Source organism: Pristis pectinata, chromosome 3 (assembly GCF_009764475.1).
Source record: "Pristis pectinata isolate sPriPec2 chromosome 3, sPriPec2.1.pri, whole genome shotgun sequence".
Lineage (NCBI taxonomy): Eukaryota > Metazoa > Chordata > Chondrichthyes > Rhinopristiformes > Pristidae > Pristis > Pristis pectinata.
The window spans coordinates 7,660,677-7,668,863 of record NC_067407.1 but is presented as its reverse complement, the minus strand read 5'-3'; positions in this window follow the sequence as shown (position 1 = coordinate 7,668,863).

The following is an 8,187-nucleotide window of genomic DNA, read 5'->3' as shown; positions in this document are numbered from 1 at the left end:
CAGAGGTTGTGGGGGCAGATACATTAGGGACATTTAAGAGACTCTTAAATAGACACATAAATGATAGAGAAATTGGGAGATATGTGAGATGGAAGGGTTAGATAGATCTTCGAGCAAGATAAAATGTTGGCACATCGTTGTGGGCCGTAGGGCCTGTACTGTGCTGTAATGTTCTATGTTCTATTTCAGTGAAACTGTGTTGAAGGTGCTATATAAATGTAAGTTACTGTTGCAGGGTGAACTATTTTTCTCTATTTTTTTTAGTTGTGGATCACTGTCATTGGAAATATTATGCAACAATCCTCAAACTACAAGCCGAGTGGGCGCTTATATAGGTTAAAGCATGTCCACAGCTTTGCTTCCAATGGGGTAAAGTAAGTGCACTTAAACTGAATGCATAATGTTGGATGCATATATGTCACTAAACTGGAGAGGGTGCAAAAAAAGATTTATAAGGATGTTACTAGGACAGTAGAAACAAAGGACTGCAGATGCTGGGATCAGAATGAAAAACACTACAATGCTGGAGGAACCAGGACTGCAGGGTTTGGGCTATGAGGCAATGCTGGATAGGCTGAGCCTTTTCTCCTGGAGTGCAGGAGGCTGAGGGGTGACCTTACAGAGATTTATAAAATCACGAGGGCCATAGAGAAAGTGAATAGCCATAGACTTTTCCCCAGGGTAGGGAGTCCAAAACAAGAGGGCATAGTGAGAGGGAAAATAGTTTAAAGGGAGGTGAGGGGCAACTTTTTCATACAGAGGTGGTGGGTTCTTGGAACGAGCTGCCAGAAGAAGTGGTAGAGGCGGGTACAATCTCAACATTTAAAAGACACTTGGACAGGTACATGAATCGGAAAGGGCAGTTAAGAAAGTGTGAGGGATATGGGACAAACGCAGGCAAACGGGACTGGCTTAGATGGGCACCTTGGTCAACATCGACGAGTTGGACCAAAGGGCCTGTTTCCGTGCTGTATGACTCTGTGACTCTAGGATAGTGCTGATGACCAGCTGACAGTTCTGTGGAAAATGCCAGTGAGTTCCAGTGCACGGTTCATAGAACAGTACAGCACAGTACTGACCCTTCGGCCCACCATATTATGCTGACCTATATAAACCTTATCACCATTCAATCTATCCCCCTCTCCACCTCCCATAACCCTCTATTTTTCTTTCGTCCATGTGCCTAGCTGATAGTCTCTTCATATCGGCCCCTACCACCACCTCCCAGCAGTGCGTTCCAGGCACCCACAACCCTCTGTGTAAAAAACCTACCTCTGACATCTCCCCTGAACTTTCCTCCACACACCTGAAACAGGTGACCTCCAGTATTGGCCATTGCCACCCTGGGGAAAAGATGCTGGCTGTCCACTCTGTCTATGTCTCTCATAATCTTATACACCACTATCAAGTCTCCTCTCACCTTCCATTGCTCCAGTGAGAAAAGCCCTAACTCGCTCAACCTCTCCTCATAAAACATGCTCTCCAACCCAGGCAGCATCCTGTAAATCTCCTCTGCACCCTCTCCAAAGCTTCCACATCCTTCCTATAATGTGGTGACCAGAACTGAACACAATACTCCAGATGTCGCCTAACCAGAGTTCTATAGAGCTGCAACATTACCTCTCGGCTCTTGAACTCAATCCCCCGACTAATGAAGGCCAGCACACCATATACCTTCTTAACTGCCCTATCCACTTGTGCAGCGACTTTGAGGGATCTATGGATGTGGACCCAAGAGTTCTCCGTTCCTCCACACTGCTAAGAATCCTGCCATTAGCCATGTATTCTGCCTTCAAGTTCGTTCTTCCAAAGTGTATCACTTCAGTTCAGTGCCTTGCTTACAGCTGCATCTGCTCACTGTCACATGGATGTACAGGATGCGCTGGAGGTCAGGCACATTTACAAAAGTGAGTACGTCAGCTATTCTGTTGCATACCAAGTGAGGAAATGGATATACTTCATTACCTGGCCCCTCAGCTTAGCTTCAGCTTTGTTCAATGCATTGAGCATATCTCCACTCATTTGAATAGGATCATTGACCTGGGTGGAAAAGATAATTGAAAGGAAGTGCTTTATGCTTTTTACACTTTATTTCAATTAATTGGGAAATTTTTAGTGAACTCACATATGCTGAAAGTGTTTTTAAATGAATTAATTAATCTGATAAATAATTGCTATTTTTGCTGTTTTTAAATTAATTTATTTATTACCAATTTATTTTATCATTAATTAATCTAACAAATAATTGTTATTTTTTCAATGTGAACATTTTAAATCATTTTTATTTTTAACTATTTAAATTTATAGCAACTGATTCTAAATGTCTCTCATCAACACAGGCCTTCAGACGGAAGAAAATAACTTTTGACAGCACAAACTATCAGATGATCAACAGTAAATGGAACAAGCTTGGCTGGGCACCTTGGTCGGCATGGACCAGTTGGGTTGAAGGGCTTGTTTACGTGCTGTATGTCTCTATGATAAGATAAAATTTCTTTATTGGTCACATGTACATCGAAACACACAGTGAAATGCATCTTTTGCGTACAGTGTTCTGGGGGCATCCCGCAAGTGTCGCCACGCTTCCGGCGCCAACAGAGCATGCCCACAACTTCCTAACCTGTACGTCTTTTTGGAATGTGAGAGGAAACCAGAGAACGCAGAGGAAACCCACGCAGACACGGGGAGAACGTACAAACTCCTTACAGACAGCTGCCGGAATTGAACCCGGGTCACTGGTGTTGTAATAGCGTTACGCTAACCACTGCACTATGACAGTAGGTGGGAAGTGGCTACAGTATCCACCACCTGAGACCCAGTCTCAACTTGTCAATCACTTGGCCTTATGGAGCACCCACATTGGGAAAGCTTCCAGGACTTTGGGAGTTGTATGACGGCAGAAGGTAATTGTGTCCACAGGGAACCCATGGAAGATGAATTCAAGTCAGTCAAGCACAATCCAGTCCCATTCATGCACGTTGAATATCGTTTCTGAAATTCAGATCTGCACACAAAATGCTGGAGAAACTCAGCGGGTCGGGCAGCATCCATGGAGGGAAATGGACAGTCGACATTTTGGGTTGAGACCCTTCATCAGGACTGGAAAGAAAGAGGGGAGATGGCCGGTATAAAAGGGTTGGGGGAGGTTGGAGCAAGAGCTGGCAGGTGATAGGTGGATCCAGGTGAGGGGGGTGATAGGCTGGTGAAGGAGGGGGTAGAGTGGGAATGATGTAAGAAGCTGGGAGGTGATAGGTGGAAGTGACAAAAGGCTGAAGAAGATGGAATCTGATAGGAGAGGACAGTGGACCATGGAATAGAGGGAAGGAGGTGAGGAGGGGAACCGGAGGGAGGAAGGTGTGGGTGATGGGCAGATCGAGAGGGCGGGGGAGGGGAAAGTAATGGAGTGACAGGGGCTGGTGGGATAAGAGAAGAAAAGGGAGCAGAGGGGAGTGGTTACCAGACGTTGGAGAAATCAACGTTCATGCCATTAGGTTGGAGACGACCAAGGTGGACCATGAGGTGCTGCTCCTCTAATCTGCGTCTGGCCTCAATTTGGCAGTAGAGGAGACCATGGACAGAAATGTCGATGTGGGAATGGGAAGTGGAATTAAAATGGCTGGCCACCGGGAGACCCTGGCTGTCACGGCGGACGGAACGAAGGCTGTTGACTTTAGCAGAACCACCATTTCACACATTTAGATGATACAACAGTGGAAGGTGATCTATCCCTAACTTTCTTCAGGGCTTCCAAACAGAGATTCTGTTTCAGAATTTGAAATGTCTAGTGATTCATTTACAGATATTGGTTGTGACAGAGCACTACTGGAGAGATATAGGCACATAAAACGTTCTGCAGCGTCGGGAGTTGGATACAAATGCCAAGCCCTGCCTTTTGCCTGATAGATCACCCTGCCAACACAAACAAGGGCAGGTTGACCATGAAACCACCAAAGATCGATTGTCCTTTCTTTTCTTTCATCACACTACACTAGGGTGAGTGGATTAATATTTCAATACACACAACATTGTTAGGCACTCCATTCATTAATCTCTTTCTGTGATTACTCCCACCAACATCTACAAATACCAACAACAGTTACTCTTTCAAAGCTGATTCATTTTTCAACATCTGGACATCACTGGCAAGGCCATCATTTATCCTCCATCTCAAATTGCCCTTGAGTTAAATGGCTTGCTGGGCTAATCCAGAGTCGACCATATTGGATGGTAAGGAGTCACATAGCAGGTGATGATGGTGCAAGTCCATCTCTCTCAATGGCATTCGTGAACCAGATGGATTTTGACAAAAACCCAGTCATTCTGTGGTCATCGTTACTTAGAAGTATTTAAGGTGGAGGTAAATAATTTTTTGAAAGATCAGGAAATTGAGGATTATGGGGAACTGGTACAGAAAAGGATTTGAGCCCAGGATAGATCACCTTCCATTGTTGTATTAGCTAAACATGTGAAGTGATGGTTCCACTAAAGCCAACAGTCCTGATGCAGGTCTTCGACCTGAAATGTCGACAATTCCTTTCCCTCCACAGAAGCTGCCTGACCCATTGAGTTCCTCCAGCAGAATGTTTGTTGCTCCAGATTCCAGCATCTGCAACCTCTTGTGTCTCCTTAAAGCCAGCATAGATCATCCATGATCATATTGAATGCTGGGGTGAGCTTGAGGGGCCGAGTGGCCTACACTTGCTCCTGTTTTCATATGCAACTCACAAAGGATCTGGAGGAACTCACTGGGTCAGGCAGCATCCATGGAGGGAAGTGCACAGTTGACGTTTCATCAGGAGTCCGGATGAAGAGTCTCGACCCAAAACATCAACTGTCCATTTCCCTCCGTAGATGCTGCCTGACCCGCTGAGTTCCTCCAGATCCTTTGTGTGTTGCTCCAGATTTCCAGCATCTGCAGTCTCTTGTGTCTCCTGTTTTCTTTGGTTCTTGTGTTACTTGTGCCTCTAAATTCTTGATTATTGACATAGATTTCTCACCTGCCATGGTGTAAATTTGCCTTCAGATCTTTGGATCACCAGCCTGGTAATTTAACATCACCATTACCCCCATATTCAGTGTCGGAATTCTGGAAGAGGAGATTGCACAATTCAATATAAATACAGAAAATGCTGCAAAAACGGTTAGGACATCTGTCAGAAGAGAAACGGTCAGCGATTCATGTCTGTGACTTCGGTATCTGTAGTTAAAGGGTTAAAGATTAAATTGCATTGAGACAGACCTCATAGATTCATAGAGTCATGCAACACCAAAACTGGCTCTTTGGCTCAGCTGGTCCTTGCTGACCAAGATGCCCCATCAAAGTGAGTCCCATTTGCCCGCATTTGACCCATATCCCTCTAAACCTTTCCTATCCATGTACCTGTCCAAGTGTCTTTTAAATGTTAACGTACCTGCCTCAACCAGTTCCTCTGGCAGCTCATTCCACATACAGATCACCTTCTGTGTGGAAAAAGTTGTCCCTCAGGTTCCTATTAAATCTCTCCCCTCTCACCCGAAACCCATGTCCTCTAGTTCTTGGTTCCCCAACACTGGGAAAAAGACTGTGTGCATTCACCCTATCTAGAACAGTACAGCACAGTACAGGCCCTTTGGCCCACTAGGTTGTGCCGACCTATATAAACCTATTCCACGATCAATCTAACCCTTCCCTCCTACACAGACCATAATCCTCCATTTTTCTTATATCCATTGGCTATCTAAGAGTCTCTTAAATGTCCCTATCGTATCTGCCTCCATCACCACCCCCATCAGGGTGTTCCAGGCACCCACCACTCTCTGCGTAAAAAACCTACCACTGACAGTCTCCCTAGATTTTCCTCCACTCATCTTAAATGGACGTCCTCTAGTATTGGCCATTGCGGCCCTGGAAAATCTATGCCCCTCGTGATTCTATATACCTGTATAAGATCACCCCTCATTCTCCTACGTTCCAATGAATGATGTCCCAGACCTATCTTGAAATAATTCTTTTATGTTGAGTTTGGTTTCTCCTCCACTGTGTTTCCCAGATACCCCAGATCACCACTTCCAGTTAAACCTCAGGCTTGGAGGTAGAAAGGAAGGTATAAAAGTAATATAAAGCAAAATTTGGATAGAGTTTCATGCACAAAAGTTGGTAACAACTGACTTTGTGTGATGGTTTAACAAGCGGGCATTTGTGGACCTGTAATTTAAATATCTCCTGATTTCTATCACTATTGAGATAGCAGCAGGAGGTGGTTGAGGCAAAAGCACACACTCTTTCAAATGTCACTCATGACTCAGTTGGTGTAACACTGCTAGTGCAGCAGCTTGTGGGTTCAAGTGCTGCAAGAGTGCCGATGGGGGAGCCCAGCACATCAATGCAAAAGGGAAAGTTGAAGCATTTTTTTTATTTACAGCATGGTAACAGGCCCTTCCGGCCCAACAAGTCCGTGCCGCCCATTTTAAACCCAAATTAACCTACCCGTACGTCTTTTTGCAATGTGGGAGGAAACCGGAGCACCCGGAGGAAACCCATGCGGACACGGGAGAACGTACAAACTCCTTACAGACAGCGACGGGAATCGAACCCTGCTCGCTGGCGCTGTAATAGCATCACGCTAACCGCTACGCTACCGTGCCATTCATTTGTAAGAATCTTCATCCAGAAGTGCCGAGCGGATGATCCATAAGATAAGTTTTCTTTATTCATCACATGTACATCGAAACACACAGTGAAATGCATCTTTTGCATAGGGTGTACTGGGGGCAGCCCGCAAGTGTCGCCACGCTTCCGGCACCAACATAGCATGCCCACAATTTCCTAACCCGTACATCTTTGGAATGTGGGAGGAAACTGGAGCACCCTGAGGAAACCCATGCAGTCACGGGGAGAACGTACAAACTCCTTACAGAGAGCAGCTGGAATTGAACCCAAGTCACTGGTGCTGTAATAGTATTACGCTAACTGCTGCACTACCATGCCTGCCCTAATCCAGTGTCTCAGCCATTCCTTGCTATTATAGAGTCACATGGTCACTGACTCAGAGTCATACAGCACGGAAACAGGCCCTTCGGCCCAACTCATCCATGCCGACCAAGGTGCCCCTCCAAAGCTAGTGCCATTTGACACAGTTGGCTGATGCCCCTCTGAACCTTTCCTATCTATGTGGTTACCCAAATGCCTTTGAAATGTTGTTATTGTACCTGCCTCAACCACTTCCTCTGGCAGCTCGTTCCATATATGCACTGCCCTGTGTGAAGAAGTAACTTCTCAGATCCCTTTTAAAGTTTTCCCCTCTCACCTTAAACCCATGCCCTCTATTTGCCGTTCCTCAGCCCATTTACCCAACGGATCCAGATCCCCCTGTAATTTTTGATAACCTTCTGCACTGTCTACAATACCACCTATTTTAGTATCATCCACAAACTTACTAACCAAAAACTAGACCGTGTGCATTCAGCCTGCCTATGCCCGTCATGAGTTTATACACTCTATAAGGTAACCCCTCAGTCTCATATGTTGCAAGGAATAAAGTCCTTGCCTACCCAACCTCTCCCTATAACTCAGTCCCTCAAGTCCTGGCAACAGTCTTGTAAATCTTCTTTGCGCTCTTTCCAGTTTAATGACATCCTTCCTATAACAGGGTGACCTTAACTGTACACAATACTCCAAGTGCAGCCTCACCAACGTCTTGTACTACTTCAACATAACATCCCAACTCCTGTACTCAATGCCATGACTGATGAAGGCCAGTGTGCCAAACGCTGCCTTCACCACCTTGTCTACCTGTAATGTCACTTTCAGCAAAATATGTACCTGTACTCCTCGGTTCTACAACACTCCCCAGGCCCTACCATTCACTGTGTAAGTCCTACCCTGTTTTGACTTCCCAACATGCAAAACCTTGCACTTATCTGAATTGAAAGCCATTTGCCAATCCTCAGCCCATATACCCAGCTGATCCAGATCCCCCCTGTAATTTTTGATAACCTTCTACATTGTCTACAACACCACCTGTTTTAGTATCATCCACCCTTCTTCGTTCTTATCCAAATATTTTATATAAGTAACAAACAACAAAGGTCCCAGCATCGATCCCTCTGGCACACCATTAGTCACAGGCTTCCCATCCGAGAAACAACCTTCCACCATCAGCCTCTCCTTCCTACCATCCAGCTAATTATGAGTCCAGTTAGCTAGGT